At 45.5% G+C, this 10,163-nt stretch overlaps 1 pseudogene; it reads left to right on the top strand.

Annotated features, from left to right (window-relative positions):
* The first annotated feature begins 995 nt into the window (after positions 1-995).
* On the top strand, positions 996-9,789 carry LOC122430694 (annotated as a pseudogene).
* Positions 9,790-10,163: the final 374 nt, after the last annotated feature.

Below are 10,163 nucleotides of genomic sequence, written 5' to 3'. Positions count from 1 at the left end.
CGACTCAAGGCTGATTCCAGCACCTCATTGTGGAGATTTCATTCCCACAGTTTTTTGGGAAAAAAAATTAACTAACAGCAAAATCAGTAGATTGTACATAAATATCCAACCTTCTGATTCTCTTGAAAAGATGGCCACCTGGCCTGCTTTCCAGCATGGTTGAAGTGGAAGAAAGGCTGCTCCCAAGGATCAGTATCCAGCATGGCCACCTAGTACTACTATCATTTCTCTTGCCTCCTGGGGCCATGAGTTTGTGAGAACTAGACTGCTGGCTCTCTTAAGATAAAGACTACTTTTGTCTTGATCAACTTTGACTTTGAAGCCTTTAACACAGAACACAGCACACAGTTCTTTCTTGTATATTTGCTGGACGATATAAAATATCTTGTGGATTAATATGACATTTTTTCCAATAATGAAACCCATGCAATTGAACTACTGCTCTATCCTAAATTTTTGATGCATACTGGCATCATAGGTGCCCTGATTTCTGCCATTAGACCCACTACCTAAGGCAAGTTATATGTCCCTGGGCTGTCTCTGAAGTTTTCACTTTGCCATTTGACAACTTATCCTCCTAGCAATCTCCTCTCCAATGAAGACAGCAATGCATATCTCATGAAGTGTTTAGGAAGATGACATGAAACCATGAATGTCGAGTGTGGCCCCTAGTTACCATTTTCATGATTTTTCCACAAGTAGGCAAGGTTCTCCGTCTCCTTAGATGTCCATGCAGATCAGTTAGATTTCCAGGCAAGCTTCAAGGAAGAGATTACAGTTCAATTGTCTGTATTCTGAGAAGGTTCAACGTCCACTTGCTGAGGACACTGATGAAAGTAAAGATTTTATCGAAAGTATTGTGTTTTTATCAGATCTATTAGTGGCATAAAGGGGAAAACTAGGGTAAGTCAGAGCATATATAACTAGGGGTTCCTGGTCACCACTACATGCTAAAAACCCGAACTTCCCTGAGTACTTGGAGCCAGGAAAGAAGCATGAAGTGGCTTGTGCTCCTCGGGCTGGTGGCCTTCTCAGAGTGCATAGTCAAGTAAGTATGGGGACTGTAAGCAGCATCATCTTCCTTTCTTGGATTTTTCTTTTCATCTGATTACTCTTCCACCCATCAGGTTTACATGGGAATGAGATACTTCCCTGACAGTGTTAAAGTTCAGCCCTTACTTATTGATAAGTACCTTGCTTTAGGAACTGTGGATCCCAAGGGTCTTGGTGTAGATGTGAATGGTTGCACAACTCTTGGGGTCCAGTCATGACCTATTGAAAATTCAACTCCTTACCACTGTTCAGTGCACAGTCTATGCAGATGTAGGTGTGGTCCTGTGGAATAGCAGTTTTCTACATTTTATTCAACATGTCCTCTTTGTTCCCTGTCTACTTCAGTGTGTATATGTCTATGTCTGCATCTCTGTATCACTATCATTTACCTCTCCTTCTCTTTGGAAGTCTCTGAGTGTATTTCTCTCTGTGTTATTTTCTTTTATTTTTTCATTTGACTCATCCTTCCTTCTCGATCCTCTGAATTATCCTTACTTGTTCCCTATCTCCTGGATTCTTCTTTCAAATCCCTCTTCTCTTTCAACTTGGAGAAAGATACACTGTTTTATATACAGTTTTATATCTGACAAGCAGTGTGACCACAGCCAACTCAGTAACCTCTTGCATTTCAAATTGCTCCCTTGTAAAAGAGCATAAGAATCCCCATTCTACCTCCCTCCTTGAGGTTCTATGAGAAGGATACAGTGGGATGGCAACAGCAATGCTAATGCCTGTCATTGTTGAGACTTCCTATTTATCAGGTACCTTATATCCATCACTTCACTTATCCCCAAGATATTCTATTTGGAGGGTTTGTATTTTTACATTCCACTGTTACTGAGGGGGAAACTGAGACACCCCATGGTCTTATGGCTTTTCCCAGATTGCAGAACAGAACCTGTAATCAAACCTATGTCTTTGCCTTGGTATATGCATAAAATTCTGATAATAAAGTGCCTCATAATAATGATTAGAAAATACACAGGGCCATTACAACGACAGTTTTACCTGAACACTGGCAGCTAATTGTAGCTTCTTCTTTTTTTCTTTGTCAAATACTCAGTAAAGAATACTTCTAATGAGAGTGAAGATCATGAGAAAAACCCACAATGAAAATAAAACATGCTGAACATTTTCCTGAAGGAACATGCTTACAGACTGTACCTGACTTCTTCTTCTGGCTCAAATATGGCTACTCACCCGCTGAGAAACATCCAGGATGTGAGGATTTTTGGAGGATGGTGCTCCACAGCGTCCCCTAGTGATCTAGCCTAGCACCGGGGCTCATCTGGAGGTGCCAGGTGTGATGTTGTGGTTGGGTTTCCTGCAGGAGGCAGAAAGACTGGAAAACAGGGACCCACCCAGAGGAGAACACTCTCTCATCCTCAACTGTTGGTCTTTGTGACTGGGCCCGGCAATTCCTAGGTGGCAGGTAAATATCCATTTCTGTGTCAAAGATGTGTCATTAGTTTGAGGGAGATTGTTCCTTCTGAAATAAGTCAGTCAATCAGTTACAGATGAAGAGTGAACCGTCACTGATCAAATGGTAGAACCAATGGCAAATCAATTTTGAATCCCCAGGCAGAGGAATTCAGTTTTCACACAAGCAAGAACCACAGCCATAAAAAGTCAATGAACCCGTATTCCGTGTAAGGCCATACGTATTTAACACAATGGTTACTGTTTTTAGATTAGAGAAAGGGCTTATTTTGTCTTCTAGAATGCTCATGCCAGCCTGAGAGATAGGCATATTAGTAAATACATGTCAAATGAATGGGTCACCTGTGTGGTGTTGATTGGATGTGGTCTGAGTTTAGAGGGAGTGGCTGAGGTTGATCAAGAAGGACCTCCTGGAGAAGGGGGTGCTAAGGCTGGGTTTGAAGAAACTACAGAGCTTCTCAAATGAAGGCACCAGGACTTCCCTGGGTGTCCAGTGGTCCTGGAAGTCCAGTGGTTATGCCTCTGTGCTTCCAATGCAGGAGGTACCACTTCAGTGCCTGGTCATAGAGTCAATATCTTGCATACCATGTAACACAGGAAAAATATATTAAATGCAGGCACCTCTGTGACCAAAGTGAGTGAGCTTCACGATGGGTAGAAAGTGATCTCAAGAGATATGTGACATCCAGAGGGAGGCATGAGTGTGGGAATAAAGGGGAGCCAGTTCTGCACTAAACTAGTCCCTCCTTTTCCCTGTAGATGCTCTATGTGGGTAACATCACCATTGGAACACCCCCTCAGGAATTCCAGGTTGTCTTTGACACAGGCTCATCTGACTTGTGGGTGCTCTCCATCATTTGCTCCAGCCAATTCTGTTGTGAGTACAGACACCCCGTACCCGGACCATCTTTCCCTTGCCCTGCCACACCGTTTTACACCCTTGGCACCTGATGACACATCTCTTCTGTCTGCACTTCACACATTTTTTTTCAGACATCCTGGGTCTTCCACCTTCTGGCCTACCAAAAAGACCTTCAGCATCGAGTACAGTTCTGGGAGGATGAAGGGAGTTGTTGCTTGTGACATCATTCTGGTAACAGTGTAACAAATGCTGAGTCAGGACTGGCTATGGAGTGACCACTGCTTGCAAAACAGATGCAGAACCATCTGGCAGGACCCTTCCTAGCCTAACTCCTGTAGATATTGGCCATCTTACCCATAGGATCCTGTCCCTGGGGAGGCAGTGCCTGTGCTGACACATGAGCACACAGATTAGCTAACCCAGAAAATGGCTTGAGATGGGGACTTGCAGCTTCTCTGCCCATGAGCAGTTCAAGGTTCATTTTGCTTGGAGTGAGAAGAGGGGGAAAAAGCACCAACTTTCATATTCTGAGACGCTGTTCCAGACACTTTCAGGTGATAACTGGTTTAGTCCTTCAACAACCCCACATAGCAGTTACTCTGATTAGCTCATGAGACATATGAGGAAACTGAGGTGCAGACAGCAAGGACCTTGCTGAGGACACACATGTGGTAAACAGTGGAGCTCGACTGGCTTTTCAGGACTGAAGTTGCTGTGGGGTGTTTGGGGACAGGATAAAACTAAAACTGATCTGGAGACCCTTGGGCCAGTCAAGGGCTTCAGGTATCCAGACTGGGAAAATGGAGTCCTGAATGTTAAGGGGCCTGATAAGTGAGTTCTCACTCAAGGGGACCTTTGAGAGTCCAATAAAATTTATGGCCTGCCTCCCCCAAAGTACTTGAGTAGTTCCCCTCTCTCTCTTTCTCACACAAAGACACACATATCCCCAAAATTGAATTCCCCAGGCAGTAATTTCATAGATCCCTGCAAGCAAGATTGTATTTTCTGCTTCTGTCTTCCTGGACAGATGCAGAATCCACAGTAACTTACAGAGAATGCAGTCCATCCCTGTCATTAGGTCACAGTGATGCCAAAGAGAAGGCTAATTTGCTCTCGGCTCATTTTGTCCACAAGGGGCACCAATGAGTCCTGGCCTGACTGTTGGTTGCCCCACCTGTACAGAAGTCACAGGGCCAGTTTGACTCACTCAGGTGGTGTTTTTCAGAGAGGCAGATGTTTTAAAATTCACAGCCTCTCTCAAATGGAACCCAAATTCCCCTCCCAGCTTCGTCTAATCACCTGAGGTCCACTGAAGACAGGGCCCAGCCTAAATTTTTCTCTGAGGATCTAATGACAACGCACCCCAGCCCAGTCCTAGCCCCACTTCATGTATCTTGTAAGTGGGAACACTCTTCTCTCCCACAGATTGGGGACCTTGTAAGTACTGACCAGCAATTCGGTCTAAGTGTGCAGCAATCCAGATTTGAGGGAATACATTTAGATAGAGTCTTGGGCTTGAACTACTTCAACCTATCTTTCATGGAGGCATCCCCATCCTTGACAACCTGAAGAATCAAGGATCCATTCCTGAGCCTGTTTTTGCCTTCTACCTAAACATGTAAGTCTGAGGTGGGCAATCCGTTTCTCCAAATTAGCTGTAATTTGCTTTCAGTTGCACGAAATTAATGGAACACTTGATAAAGAAGTATCCTGAGAGATAATGTAATCCAAGATAACTATGGCCCCAGAGACCTACCTGGCTTCACCACTGGCTTTTATAAATAATGCTTTATTGGAACACAACCCTGCTTCTAGTCTCAAGATCAGTAACTTGATCTAGGGGGATGAGTGAGGAGGAAGACTAATGGAAGGCAACAGGAAACAAGTTGAAGGAAAAGGTATTAGGATTTGCTTATGAATTTGATACGGAAGGAGAAGGATGGTGGGTATCTTTCCTTCTTCATTAGCATTTCACTGGGAGCCCAGGACCAGCTACCAAATTTGCAAGAGCCAGTGAAAAATGAAAGTGTGGGATACAAAACAAAAGTGTGGGACGCCTTGTTCAAGAAATATTAGGCATTTCAAGACAGGGAGAACAGAGGTGGGGTCCCTTCTGAGTGTGGGGCCCTTTAGACAGTAGAGGTCACAGGCTAGTGGGGCCAACTCTGGGTGACGTGAACCCACACCCTTAGCACTCCCAGGCCTTGATTTTCCTGAAAAATGACAAAGTGGATAAGAAGAGAGACAAAATGCTTCAGTACCATGTGATGCCAAAGAGAAGGCTAATTTGCTCTCGGCTCATGAGTGCTCTGAGGGTGTCTGAGCACTCATGTCACAGGAGGTCCAGGGCATCTTCAGAGGATATAGTGCGTGGAGCCCAGCCAGGTGACTCAGCTTCTAACCTCCTCTGTGCCACTCATTAGCCAGTAACTGACCTCAGTCTGGTCCTCAATCGCTCCTAGACTCAATTTCTGCATCTGTCAACGAGGACCTTATTAGGGCCTTGATGGGTGGAGAAGCAAAGCTCTCAGACAGTGCTGTTGTTACCGTCCTCCCAGGATTCCCCTGCTGTCTTCTCTCTACAGAAGCAAGCCGGAGGGCAGTGTGGATGTTCCGTGGGGTGGATAAATCCTACCACCAGGGAGCACTCAACTGGTTACCACTGATCCAAACAGACGACTAGCATGTGCACATGGACCGGTAAGCCTCTCCTTCTGAGGGTCAGCCCAAGGGAGGCTCCCACTACTGTACATGGACACAGGCAGACACACACAAATACATTCTCAGACAAATAGTCACAGAGACATATATACCACCCACAATGACAGAAACAGACACACAGACACATGGAAAAAACAAGCAGACGCATATAAACATACACAGATACACATATAAACATGCATAGCTAGTCAGAGACACAGAAGCACACACAGAGACACATACAAACAAACACACAAGCACATATGTACACAAACAGCCCATGGGTTCATAATCCCCAGGCCTCCTGACCAGGGCTCTGCCCAGGGTCCTCACAGGGTCCAGAGAGGTCTGTGCAGCTGGGAGAGTGCTGCACCTGCTCTCCTCTGAGGCAGGGAGCACGATCAGAGGACTCGACAGTGTGGTGAACTGGATCAGGGAGGATTTCACCAGCCTGAACAGTGTTATGAAATGATGACCAACTGTCCAGGGCTACTGAGGACCAAGGAAGTTATCAGTACAGATAAATGTCAGTTTAAAAACAGGGAAAGTCCTGATAAAATGGGGAAAACTATTCTCCTTATGGAGAAGCTACCCAGCAGTGGAGAGAGGTTGGGTGCAGTATTCTTTTTTGTTTTTTATTCTTGGCTGCAGTCTTAAGAAGTGAAAGCAACTAATAAAAAAGACACCCCATGTTCCTGGGCATACAGTAGGGCAGGGGCTATAACAGAAAATCATGAAGGTGGGATCCAGGAGTGACCTGAGGACAAGAGGCAATAAGACAGGATTCTGTGTGATACCCTCAGACAACAGCTGACCTGTCCTCTGGAGTTTCTGTGAGCTAATGATACATTTTCTGGCCAGGGTCTCAGGGTCTGAGCTGGTTGTAGGAGCAGTGCTGGGAAACACCCTCTCTCACAGGAGCCCCTCCCTCCCACCACTCAGAGAATCTGTTTCCCTTGTGAATCTCCATCTTCACCCTGTGGTTGACTGGTTATTTGTTTCCCACCAGACACAGCTCTCTTGATGTTTCTAATTCATTATTTTCACAATCTTCATTCACTCATTCAACAGACAAGCATTGTGCATCCACTGTGTGTCAGGCACTTTAGGGAGGCAATGAGAGTAAAACTTATCCTCACATCTAAGAAGGAAGATGCACAGAAATGACACACACACATAGTGAATTGTCACTTTGGTACATGCTAGACATGAGAAAGGGTCTACAGAAAGAGACCAAGACAGGAGACTGATAAACACCAGGGGAAAGACTTCCCTGAGCCCATGACAATTAAGCTGGAATCTGGAAGATGAGAAGAAATTTGCTAGTCAAAGGGGAGGGGACTCTTCTAGGAAGGAAAAGCAGCTTGTGTCAAGCTACAAAAGATCCTGGTGTATTCAAGTACCACATTCAAGGATGTCAAGGAAGGTGCTATGTCGAGAGCAAAGGAAAAGTGTCAGGGCAAGAGATGAAGAGCTCTTTAGGAGACAGTCGGGAAGTGGGTAGCTCTGGGGAGACTCAGAGTGACCTTGATGCCCACTTTGTCACACTCTCTTAGCATCTCCATGAAAAGACAGGTTATTGCTTGTAATGGCGGCTATGAGGCCCTTGTGGACACTGGGAGATCGCTGATCCTTGGTCCAACAAGACTGGTCAATAACATGCAGAAGCTCATTGGCTCCACACCACAGGTTTCCAAGGTGAAAGGTCATGCCCTAGCGTCATTCCCAGTCTCCACACACAACAAGGATCTCCAGGGCCAATCTCTCTCCCCTTCTCTCTCTAATAGCACTAAATTTCATGTTTTATGGTCAATAACCTGCCCTCTATTATCTTCACCATCAACTGCATCAAATACCCAGGGCCAGTTGGAGCCTACATCCTCAAGGTGAGGGGAGAACCCGGAGCGGTGGTTCTCAAATAGGAACTTGCAGGAACCCTTGGTCTGCTCCTGTGAGGAGGGCGCCCTCTCCAGGCCATCTCTCACTATTGCAGATGCTGTTGAGCCCTCTGACTCGGCCAGAGCCTCCCACAAGACCAACCACTTGAGAGTGAAGGCCTGTCTGGGACACTGATCATCCTGAAATAAATGTGGACATGCCACAGCATGCTGGCAAGGTCGGGGTCACAAGGAGAAGGGAACACTGAGGTCCTCAGGCCTCAAAGAGCTTCAATTCAATAGGAAACCTCAGACGCATGAACATGAAAGTCAGTGCTAGCAGTCCCTGAAATAAGCCATGTGACAAGGAGAATGGCTGGGGACAGTCCCAATGTGCTCTCCCACCATAGGGATTAACACTCTCCATTCCCTTCTCGCAGTTTTCCTGGTTTGGATGATAAATTACATGGTCAGCCTAGTTCTCGGATGTTTTTTCCCCTTGCTCTGGCCAGGTGTCTGCTTTGTGAGTTGGGGTACCTGACCCCTCTGTGAGGAGGTTGGATGCTAAGGTGAATAAAGGGTGCACAGTAACTGCTCAGACCCAGCACAGGGTGGAGGCTTCATGTCTGCTCCCTATGGGAGTTCAGAGCAGGCTGATGGGCTCAAAGAAGGCTTTGAGAAAGGGAGGGAATTTCAGGAATTCTAAAATCACAAACTCATGAAGCCATATGGAGGGTTGCTTGGTTCTAGGCAGAACTGTACTGGATTCCATGCAAATGGCATCCAAAGGTGCTCTGCATTGGGGCACTGGGGACTTACTAGGGATGATAGGTCTACAGACTGACTGGCGGGAATGGGGAACCAGAGTATGTTACCCAACCAAGCCTGGAGTGGCCAAGAGGGTGACTGGACTGAAGGAGGCTTTCCAGAGTTCCTGAGTTAAGTCTCCATAAACGTGTTGTGGGCACTGCTATATTTAAGATGGATAACCAACAACGAGTTACTGTGTAGCACAAGAAACTCCTCTCAGTTATATGACAGCATGGATGGGAGGGGTATCATTGGGACCAGGATACATAGCTACATACAATTGAGTCTGTTTACTGTCCATCCGAAACTCAGAATATTGTTAATCAGCTATACTCCAATATAGAATAAAGTTTTTTAAATAAAGTTTGGATTGTGGGGATGCTGGAGGAGAACCCACATTCTCTGTAGAGAAAACAAGGAGCAAAAGTCAGGAGGAAAGAAACAGAAAGTGAGGAGAACCAGGAGCCACGCTTGTTCTTTTCTAAAAATTGTGTTGAAGTGTGACTGATCTTCAGTGTCGCCTTAAGTTCTGCTGCCCAGCAATGTGACTCAGTTATACACATAAAAAGCATACATTCTTTTTCTTATTCTCTTTCATGTGGTTTATCACTGGATATTGAATAGAGTTCCTTATGCTCTACAGTGGGACTTTGCTATTTATCATTCCACTGTTTCCCCAACTACCAGTCCTCCACTCACCACACCCTTCCTCATGGCAGCCGCATGTATGGGCCCTTTTTGGTTTTGGATGAACTCTCACATCCCTGGCTGCTCATAAAACCACTTGATACTTACCAAAAGAGGGAAATAAAACCAAGAATTTTGCTGGGTCTGGTTACTTGTGGGAGTCACACATAAGGGCTCAGGCTGACTAGTGTGTGTCTCTAACTCACCCAGGATTCTAGAGGCCACTGCTGTACCACCTTTAAAGAGAACACAGTGAGTACATCTACAGAGACCTGGATCCTGGGTGATGTCATCCTGAGGCAGTACTTCTCGGTTTATGATCGAGTAAATGACAGGATTGGCCTGGCACAGGCAGTGTAAATGCTTGGAATGGATCAAGAATCAGTATGGCTGCTCCTAACACACACTCACTAACACTTACAGCACTCCTGCCCAAGTTGCTGGTGAACTCTATTTGGTGTTCTGCACACTCTATTCTCAGTAAAGAATAAAGGGTTTCACTCATAATGGTGCTGAAATAAATGGGTGCCTCTGTTTTTGTGTGGGAGGTGTACAATAATCAGGAAGGATATGGAACAAAGTCTGAATCTCAGTTGAGAGGAGCCCACCTCCAACTGCCTTCAAGGAAAGAGGAGACTCATTGAAATGATTCTGGGAATCCAGGACACAAGAATCAGAACAAATACAAATATCTCAGTGACTGGATCCAATGAATCAGAAGTCATCAGTTCTCT

This window comes from Cervus canadensis, chromosome 29, assembly GCF_019320065.1.
Source record: "Cervus canadensis isolate Bull #8, Minnesota chromosome 29, ASM1932006v1, whole genome shotgun sequence".
Taxonomy (NCBI): Eukaryota; Metazoa; Chordata; class Mammalia; order Artiodactyla; family Cervidae; genus Cervus; species Cervus canadensis.
The sequence above is the reverse complement of the archived record's forward strand: the minus strand, read 5'-3'. Positions and strand labels throughout refer to the sequence as shown.